The following is a 10893-nucleotide window of genomic DNA, read 5'->3' as shown; positions in this document are numbered from 1 at the left end:
ATATATCAATAATTAAAGAGTACATGATTCTTCAGGGAAAAAAAAACATTAATTTAGGGGATTTGGATTGGGAAGGTATCTTTCTGAGCTAAATGTCTTTCTTTAGTTTACAGCAAGGACCCCTTAGGTAAGAATGTTGAAAAATGGATAAAACTCATGCATGATTAACATAATGCCCTTTCACACCACTTGAAACTGGTAGTTCAGTCATAAAGTATCTTCTGGTAAATATTCTGAACATTCAAGGAATGATGTACAAACTTTTGATAGTGTTCCCCTTAATGTAACCTGAGAGAGAGAGAGAGAGAGAGAGAGAGAGAAGGGAGAAACAATATTTTAGCAGTGAACTTTCCTTAATTAATCCAGTCCATCCTGAAATTTATTTTAATCTGTTAGTTTGACTGTTTATTTCCTGTTACTTTAACTCAACAATTTCTAGTTGTTTGTAGTTTTAAATTCAGCTTCTATCATAAAGCTTTGTACTTTTGAAATTATACTATGTTGTCCAAAGTTAAATCTTTGCTCTTTTTTATTACATTATGTTAGTCACAATACAGCACATCATTAGTTTTTGAGGTAGTGTTTTATGATACATTGTTTGCATATAACACCCAGTGCTCCATGCAATACATGTCCTCCTTAATACCCATTCTTTGCCTCTTTCAGTATTTTAATGGGTCTTTCAGCATATTTTCTTAAGAAACAAGGAGAAACTCAGACTAAATAAATATAAATAGAGAACATTTGGCACAAAGCAAAATTTTTTTTCAAATTTCATGTTATTTTAAGCACCAGGGATTTAGAAAATGAGCTAAGGAAGTTCCAAGTCATAGCTGAAACTTTTCAATAGAATTCCTGGAATCTATATTCTTGAGTGTCCCATACCCTAGCATCATTAAGAGAAAATAGAAAGAGGAAGGGAACTAATATTTATTTATATATGCCAAACAGTGGAATAATGTTCTCTGTCCTCATCACATATATTTTTCAAATAGTAACACAATTAAAAGCATTGGTGACGTCATTTAAGTATATTTACCTCAGGTATTCCAGACAAAAGCAAAAGTTTCTCAAATATAATTAGATTTCAAGGATCAATCTTTAAAAACTTAGTGCTTAGGGTACCTGGGTGGCTCAGGCACTTATGCATCCAACTCTGGATCAGGTCATGATCTCAGGGTTATGGGATTGAGCCCCATGCCAGGCTCTGGGTCTGGTGCGGAACCTGCTTAAGATTCTCTCTCTCCCTCTCCCACTGCCCCTTCCCCTGCTCACACACACACTCTCCCTCTCTCTAAATAAGTAAAATCTTAAAAAAAAGTGCAAATGAAAATGGGCCAAATAATTGATTTCAAAAAAACTCTTCTTATTAAAAATGTGAATAGATAAGCAATTTCAGTCATATCTAAATACATTCAAATTTAAATTCCAACTCTATATCTTTTCACTTACCAGATTAATAAAGTGAACTTTTTGAAAAACGTGTTGTTTTTTTTTTAAAGATTTTATTTATTTGATAGAGAGAGAATACAAGCAAGGGGAACAGATGGCAGAGGGAGAGGGAGAAGCAGATTCCCCGCTGAGCAGGGATTCCGATGCGGGGCTCAATCCCAGGACCCTGAGATCATGCATGACCTGAGCCAAAGGCAGATGCTTAACCAACTGAGCCACTCAGGTGTCCCACTGACAAATATATCTTAACAAACACTACTGAAAATAATGTGGGAAACAATTGATCCCACACATTGGAAAAGATTTGAGCAACAAAATAAATGACACTGAGTTGAAATATAACCCATTGTGTAAAAAATCCACAAGTTCATAATGATATAAATCACTTAAATAAAAGACTAATAAATAGGGGATAATAGATAAAGCTCCCATAAAAAAGAATTCATAACGATTTTGTAGGTACTCTGCCCTCAAAGGTTATAGGATAACACTCAATCTCTTATTTGTAGGCTGCACACAAGTGAATTCCTTCTAAAAGACACATTGCGGAGTGGGGCAGGGGGGAGTAAATTTAAAGAGAAATATGAAAGACACTACCTCAAACAGGTGATCAAGGTTAACATCAATGGTGATGAGTCACATTGAAAATATGTACCCACTGGCCGGATGTGATGCAAATGGCACTTTGCCTCTGTGACCTTTCTCCCAATAACCCATAACCCCAGTCCAATCTTGAGTAAAATATCAGACAAACCCCAAATGAAGGTTTTTATATAAAATGTTTGTCTAGTTCTGCTCAAAACTGTCAAGTTCATCAGAAACAAGAAAAGTTCAGGGGTGCCTGCTTTGCTCAGTTGATTAAGCCTCTGACTCTTGTTCTGGCTCAAGTCATGATCTCAGGGTCCGGGGATAGAGCCCTTCATAGCGCTCCACACTAAGCTGGGAGTATATTTCTCTGCCTCTCTCTCCCTCTGTCCTCCTCCTGCTTGAGCTCTGTCTCTCAAATAAATAAATAAATAAATAAATAACCAACAACAAGAAAATTTAAGAGTATACTTACCATGTCAGGCACTGAGTAAACTATATAATTTTTTTAAGATTTTATTTATTTATTTATTTATTTATTTATTTATTAGAGAGAGAGGGAGAGAAAGAGCACAAGCAGGGGGAGCATAGGCATAGGGAGAAGCAGGCTCCCTTCTAACCAGAAAGCTCCATGCAGGGCTCATCCCAGGACCCTGGGATCATGACATGAACTGAAGGCACATGCTTAACCTACTGAGCCAACCAAGTGTCCTTAGAATTGTTGAATCATTATTTTATCCACTTGAAACTGATCTAATGCTCTATGTTACTCATACTTGAAATAAATAAATAAAAGAACATTCAGAGAAACTGTCACTGTCTGGAGTTACTGAAGAACACATGACAACTGAATCGAATGTGGTATGCTGGATGACATTCTGGAGAAGAAAACGGCATTAGTTAAAATCAAAGTAATCTGAAAAAAGTATGGATATTTGTTAAAAATAACATGTTCATGTGAAGTGAATTAGTTGTGACAAATGTACCATAATATGTAAGATGGTAACAAGGGAAAAACTGAGTGCAGAGCATATTGGAACTCTATATCATTTCCACAATTTCCCTATAAATATAAACCTTTATAAAATACAAAGTTTATTAAAAAGAAACAGCTTATTTCATTTAATGTGTCATCAAAGTTTATCTGTCTTGTAGCATGGGTCAGAAATATATTCCACTGTAGGTATACCACAAAATCTGCACAGTCTACGTCCCATTTTGAGTCTAAAGACCAGAAACTGCTATAAACTGATAAGAGCCGATGTCCCTGTTCAGGTCCATAGGCAGGAGGCTAGTGCAGAATCAGGAAAGTGTTAATGTGTCAGTGTGCAAGCCATCAGAAAGGAAAAGCTAATGTTTGAAGGCACTCAGGCAGGAGATTTCCCTCTTACTCAGGGGAGGTTAGCCTTTTGTAATTTGCAGGCCTTCCTTTGGTTGGATGAGGACCCTACTTTAGTGAAAACAATCTTCTTTATTCAGTCTATCAATTCAAAAATTAATATCACCCAAAAAAATCTCATAGTCACAACCTAAAACAATAGTCAAAAAAATATCTGAGCACCCTGTGGTCTAGGCAAGTTAACCCATAAAATTAGTCAGTACAAGTTCATTGCTTAACTACCTAGCACCTATACACATCTCCTCAAACCATAAAGTCCAAGTAAAGAAAACATGGGGAGTGTGGGTGGCTCAGTCAGTTAAGCGTCTGCCTTTGGCTCAGGTCATAATCCCAGAGTCCTGGGATTAAGCCAAGCTTTGGGCTCTCTGCTCAGCAGGGAGCTTGCGTCTCCCTCTCCCTCTGCCTGCCTCTCTGCCTACTTATGCTCTCTGTCCCTCTGTACAGAGGTTCCTCATTATGTGGGGAGAGCGATGTGTTTCATGACCCCATTAATGCCTGAAATTATGGAGGGTACTGAACCCTATATATACTATATTTTTTTCTATACATATATACCTGTGATAAAAGTTAATTTATAAATTAGGCACAGTAAGAAATTAATAACAATAATAATAAAATAGAAAAATTATAACAATAAACTGTAACAAAAGTTATCTGAATATATTCCCTCTCTTTCTTTCAAAATGCCTGAGTGTACTGTACTCACCCTTCTTCCTGTCATGATATGAGATGGTATGATGTGAATGACATGGCATTTTGATGTAGCAATAGGATACTGCTGACCTTGTGATAATATGTCAGAAGGAAGATCATCTGCTTCTGAACCTCAGGTAACTGAAACCTTGGAAAGCAAAACTGTAGATAACAGGTGACTTTTCTATTTCATAAAGGAGTGCTACTTTGCACACTCACCTGTATGGTTCTATGAATCAGAAAACACGCACTTCATGATAAGCAGTTCTGGTTTCATAGAAACTTGATGGCCCATGGTTAAGTGTTTAGTCTCTGCTAAGGCCCAGTTGCAGGCCAAGAGCCATTTCTAAAAAAGAGAGTAATTATCTGTAGAGGATGGCAGGACTTTGCTCCAAAATCCTGAGGGCCTGCACTGCAATTCATATATAGACACCAGCCAAAGACTCCAACGGCATCCTTTTATTTTTTTTAATTTTATTTTTTTATGTTATGTTAGTCACCATACATCATTAGTTTTTGATGTAGTGATCCATGATTCATTGTTTGTGCATAACACCCAGTGCTTCATGAATCCTTTACTTCCATTGACACATGAAGCACATTAGGACTTGCTGAATCCCAACACTCATGTGGAATAGAAGCTTGCACTACAGCCTGGACCCGTAGTAGGACCTTTTCTTTTTTCTGAGCTCAATGCAAACTAGCAACTTTTGAGTCACTTGATAAATAGGCCAGAGTAAAATACCCAAATGAAGAACACATTGGTTTCCCAATCCAAAGGGGCCTAATGAGTATTGTGCATCTTTTTGGTGTTGGAGGGGATGGAGGGACCAAGATGCCTTTCACCTTAAAAGGGATATCTTTTGCTTATTTATTTATTATTATTTTTACATTTTATTTATTTTATTATTATTATTGATTGACATATAATGTATTATTTGTTTCAGGGGTACAGGTCTGTGATTCAACAGTCTTACACAATTCACAGCGCTCACCATAGCGCATACCCTCCCCAATGTCCATCACCCAGCCACCCCATCCTTCCCACCCTCCACCACTCCAGCAACCCTCAGTTTGTTCCCTGAGATTAAGAGTCTCTTACAGTTTGTCTCCCTCTCTGGTTTCGTCTTGTTCCATTTTCCCTTCCCTTCCCCTATGATCCTCTGTCTTGTTTTATTTAAGTTCAAGTTAGTTCACATATAGTGTATTATTAATTTTGTGGTAGAATTTAGTGATTCATCAGTCTCATATAACACCCAGTGCTCATTACATCAAGTGTCCTCCTTAATGTCCATCCTCTAATTACCTCATCACCCTACCTACCTCCCTTTCAGCAACCCTCAGTTTGTTTTCTATAGTTAGGTGTGTCTTATGGTTTGTCTCCTTCTCTGTCTTTATTCTATTGTATTTTTCCTTCAAAAGCGTTATCTTGATATGCTCTATACTCTGGGCCACTGGAAAATTCACTGAGTTTCAGTCCCTTGAATTTTAATTGTATTTATTTTCCATCCTCTGACCCAGAAGTGTCTTCCTAATAAATCTAAAGTAGTTAAGTCTTGATCACTAGATCCATTCAGCATAATGTCATCAATATGACAGACCAGTATGGATATCTTGTAGAATGAAAGACAATAGAGTTCCCTATGAAATAAAATATGACATAGTCCTGGAGAGTTGACAGAACCCTGAGGTAGGGCAGGGAAGGCATATTGTTGGCCTTATAAGCTGAAATCAAACTGCTTCTGATGGTCCTTACTGACAGGGTGATAAGAGGCAGTTGCCAAATCAGGTGCTGCATACCAGGTATCAGAGAATCTGTTAATTTGTTCAAGCAAGGAGACCACATCTGGTACAGCAGGTATAATTTAGTGGAGTCTCCACCTGGTTAAGCTTATAAGTGTCTACTCTCATTCTCCAAGATCCATCTAACTCCTGCATAGGCCAAATAAGTGAGGTAAATGTGTATGTTGTAGGAATCACCATCTCTGTATCTTTCAAGTCCTTGATGGTGGCACTAATCTCTATGATTCCTCCAGGGATGTGGTATCACTTTTGGTTTACTCTTACCTAAGTAGAGGCAGTTCTAGAGGCTTCCACTTGGCTTTTCACCATAATAGCCCTCAGTCCACATGCCAGGGAACCAATGTGGGGATTCTGCTAGTTGCAAATTATGTCTATTCAAATTATGCATTCTGGAACTGGGGATGTAACCATAGGATGAGTTCAGTGACCTATTGGTCCCAGTGCAAAGTAGGCTTGACCTAAAACTCCAGTGACAACCTGTCCTCTGTAAACTGATGCTCTGCCTGGTGAATCACACTGTTGTTGAGGGTTTTCTGGAATCAAATTTCAGGTCAAAGCCAGCGTCCAGGATTTCCTGAAATGTCTGCTTATTTTCTTTTCTCCAACATACACTTTGACTGATAAAAGGCCATAGCCCTCTTTTGGGGAAGGCTGAGGGGAAGATTATTATAAGATTTTTTTTAGCAATGTCCCAGAGTCCTTCCTCAGGAGGATCCAATCTCCCCTTTATTCAAGGAATTTTTACTCTATAAACTGGTTTGAGTCTGGGAATTGATTGTGAGGTCATGAATCTCTGCTGTTATGATTAAGTTAGACTTCTGTTTACTTAACCTAGACCTTTTTTACTACCCAGATCAAGTAAGACTTGAATAGAGAGGCTTCCTCTCTATTTGACTTCTAGGAACAATGTTATAAACTAGCCAACAATCTGATTATGCTTGTATTGATTATTCTGATTGCTGTTTTGAATCTTCTTTCCTTTATGGGAAGTATGCTCACCTTGCCTTTAAGGTTGTTGAGTGCTACCACTTGGCCACTATTATCTAGGATCAAATACCTCCCATTGCATTAGGATTTCCCAGTTTACTGATACTAAAGGTCTTGTTTATAGAAAATAGTGATCACAGAGGTTTTCAAGGATGCTGGGACTAGCCTGACAAATTTATTTCTCAGGGTCATATGAGAGGTATGTCTTCTGGATCCTCCCAGGGGGGTTAAGTAAGTCTTAAATGACAAATCCATTCTAACATTCCAATCTCTCCGTACCTTTAAATCACTCCCTTTCCATTAAACCAAGGAGGTTTTGCGATTCTAATTAGCCTAATGTGGTCCACCTTTTCATTCATGCTTTAGCGACCGAACAGAAAAACTTAGTTTTCCTCAGTTCCAGCTACAATATTAAATGAAGAATCTCTTCTTAGTGACCCATATCAAGAAATTTGACTTTATTGAATTTTATGTTTCTTCAATGATTACTCTATATCTAACTTTATAAATGAGAAAACTCACATAATTATTCTGGAGTGTAGTGTGTTTCTCATGGATCACATTTAGTACCTCACCTTTAGGGGTCTTCTGGGAATCATGTCTAGTTATAGGTCTAGGAGCAAAGAGGGTGGTGGGGGTGGGTCCTGAGGAGAATGAGCCCTTTTTGTAGGGCAACTTCCTGGGGTGGGGGCTATCACAGTTTCCATAGGAAATGCAGAGTTAATACTTCAGGCTAAGAGGGAGAAGCCACATCAACTGCCAAAATGTCTCATCTTCTCTGTTCCCTCATCCTTACATTAATCTAAGGAAGAATCTGGTTTTCATCAATGACTTCTTTCTTAAATCATCATCCCATGTCAAGTTCTTCTGTTTATACTTTTAAGTATTTCTTAATCTCTTCTATGTCTCTGTGTTAAGTTGGGTTCTCTAGATGTAAATTCTGAGATGAGGATTTTACTAAAAATGATTTGTAACGACAAGGGTTGAGGGAAGCTGACTACAGTACAGGAAGAAGGTTGTGGTCCCAACTGGGGATTAGCATCAGCTTAAAACGAAGGGAACTCTGGGGTATCCATTGTAATACAGGACTGCTTCCACCTTGAGTCAAAGGATCAGCCTGTTGTTTATTGGTTTCTGCTGGGTCTGGGGTGGTGGGCATAGCTTATAATATTGTTCTGGAGCAAATGTACTGAGAAGATGGGGCACTGAGCTCTGAGCTGTTAATAGCCCAGAGACACAGCAGCTGGGGCATTGGAGGATTGAAGGGATGTGGAACTGGACACAGCAGTGCCCATCATGTTCTGCATCCTCACTGGCAACACCAGACTTCAGGCCTCCATCCTTTAACACCCAAGTCATTTCAGTAGCATCCTGCTGCCACTCTTGTTCCCTTTGTTACATTTCCCACAGTGATAACCCATATAGTTACAATGTCAAACTCAAATCAAACTTGATCCCTCACTTGTTCAAAAGGTCTTTCAATGTTTGCCTCATGGTGTTTAGCAGTAAGCTTTAACAGGATTATGAGACTCTTCTTCATCTTCTCTGCTCCTGTCTCTTCAGGTTCATATCCTGCTATTTACCCTTTATAAACTCATTGTTTAGCACACTGCCTGGCACATGGTCAGAGTTCATTAAATAATTGTTGATTAAATAGATTAATTAACAACCATAGCCACACTGAATTCATAGGGTTTTCTGCATACTGATTTTCACCCCCTGGCCTTTGTTATATATTCTCTCTTGTAGGAATCCTCCTACTCAACTGATGTGAACATAGTCACTCTGCTTACTCCATTTTAAGTTTCAGGTTCCATGTTGTTTATCTTTTCATCTTGGAAGCTTTCCCGACCCGTGTTTCTTTGGTGTGTATCCCTCAAACATGCTTTCATAGCACGCTGTGTTGCCACTACCTTACCATTTATAACGCTGTGCTGTCATTTTCTGCTCCCCTTGGGGTATCTCTCAGTGGATCTGAAGCTCTGTGAAGGCAAGGCCCAGGTTCCTCTCTATTCACCTTTGAAGCCCCAGCAGCATATTCTTTGGGCTCAAAAAATTTCTGTTGATTAATGAGTGAATGTTGGAAGGAATAAATGGAACATATTTATCCTGAAGTGTTTTGTGTGTAGATAGAGACACATATTTTTTTAAATACCTTTTCATAATGAAATGTTACCAAAAAGTAAACTAATTTACAGAGAAAAAGAACATGAAGACCTCACATTAATATGTTGAAATCTTGCTGAGAGCAGGTAGAGTATCAAGGTAAGCTATTTGCTCCTTCATTGAGAATCTCAGTTTCAATTTCTGTTTCATTACACAATTTAAGCAGAAGTTAAGATAAATTGTGTTTTTTCAAAGAGACCTAGCTAGAATTCTGAGTCCCGATCAAGTAAATATAGGAAAAATATTCCCTACAACCCAGTTTTTTTTGTTCTACATTTTATTGACTTTATTCACCTTCTTTTATACTTTTATTTTTTATTTTCCTTTCTCTTGCATTCATTTCTGTTCCTTTCAATGAAAAATCTATGATACATAGTTGTCGCTTTTTTTCATTTCATAGGTGTTCCTTGTAGAGATCATCCAAAATGTCCTTTTGACCTTTGCTTGAGTTGAATCAATAGGGAGGTCCAGGCACATTTTTTAGTCACCTAAAATAGCTTTCATACTACATAATTTCCTGATAGCATTTTTCATCTGGTCATTTCTCAAGGTATATATTAAATGATTTAACATGGGCATTATTATAGTATAGAATAATGCAACTGCTTTATCAATAGATAAAGTAGCTGCTGGTCTCATACACACAAATATGCAGGGAACAAAGAATAGGACGACCACTGTGATGCGGGAGACACAGGTGGAGAGGGCTTTGCGCCTCGCCTCCAAGTTGTAGTTCCTTAGTGAGCATAGAATGACCACCAGGAGACCATCAAGAGGAGGAAGTTTGACAGATGAAACCACTGTTGGCAGCAATGAAGAGCTTGAGTGTGAGTATCAGTGCAGGCAAGATTGAGCAAACGGTTCAGATCACACATAAAGTGACCTATGATGTTAGGGCCGCAGAAGGGTAATTGAAGATGAAGAGGATCTGTATGGTGGCATGAAGAAAGCCTCCCACCCACACCACTCCCATTAACAGGCCACACACCTGCCGATTCATGATGGTCATGTAGTGCAATGGCTTGCAGATGGCCACATAGTGGTCATAGGCCATCACAGTAAACAGAATGACATCAGCACCTCCAAAAAAATGTTCTCCAAATATTTGGGTAATACAGGCATATTGAATGGGATGGTCTTCTTTTCACAGAGTGAGTCTAAGGTCAGTGTAGGGGTATTGACAGAAGAATACCAGGCATCAATGAAGGAGAGATTGGAAAAAGTACATGGGGACCCTGATATGGGCTGGCAGTGATAGTGACCACAGTGAGCACATTCCCTACCACAGAGATGATGCAGATGACCAGAAACACAACAAATATTGATATTCTGCATCTTTGGATTCCTGTAAGCCCCAGTAGAAAAAACTCTGTCATGTTGTTCCTATTCCCTATTATTTCATATTATGATTAATTACATTACCTGAAAAAAAAATCCCTGTTGATTAATGTAACCTTGAATTTATTAAGTTTTTAATCTAGAAAAAAATGAATGTCTAGATTCTACTAAGTTGTGGATTTTCATGAGGTTTTTTGAGATAGAAAGCAAGTTCTGAGTCTTGAAGATCGTCTGTGCACACTTCATTGTCAGAGATGACTAAGAGCCTATCTTGAAGGAGTGGCAGATATAATAAAAGGCTTCAGGAGCTAATATAAAAGAATTGATAATACATGTTATCAAATCTAATAACATTATAATGTCTGATAAATATATTTTTAATGATTGATTGCTATGTGCTTGCTGTATCAGTAACCTGTGTGGTTATTATTTCATCTCTTTTGCAAATGAAGAAACAATTGCATAGACTG

General features: G+C 38.2%; 1 pseudogene; it reads right to left on the bottom strand.

The window, feature by feature from the left end:
• Window positions 1-9565: 9565 nt before the first annotated feature.
• On the bottom strand, window positions 9566-10473 carry LOC114215185 (olfactory receptor 4C46-like; annotated as a pseudogene).
• Between the last annotated feature and the right edge of the window lie 420 nt (window positions 10474-10893).

This window comes from Eumetopias jubatus, unplaced genomic scaffold (genome assembly GCF_037043125.1).
Source record: "Eumetopias jubatus isolate StellerSeaLion01/CBP00866 unplaced genomic scaffold, mEumJub1_p1.0 scaffold_13, whole genome shotgun sequence".
NCBI classification, from domain to species: Eukaryota; Metazoa; Chordata; class Mammalia; order Carnivora; family Otariidae; genus Eumetopias; species Eumetopias jubatus.
This window is presented reverse-complemented; position numbering and strand designations above follow the sequence as displayed.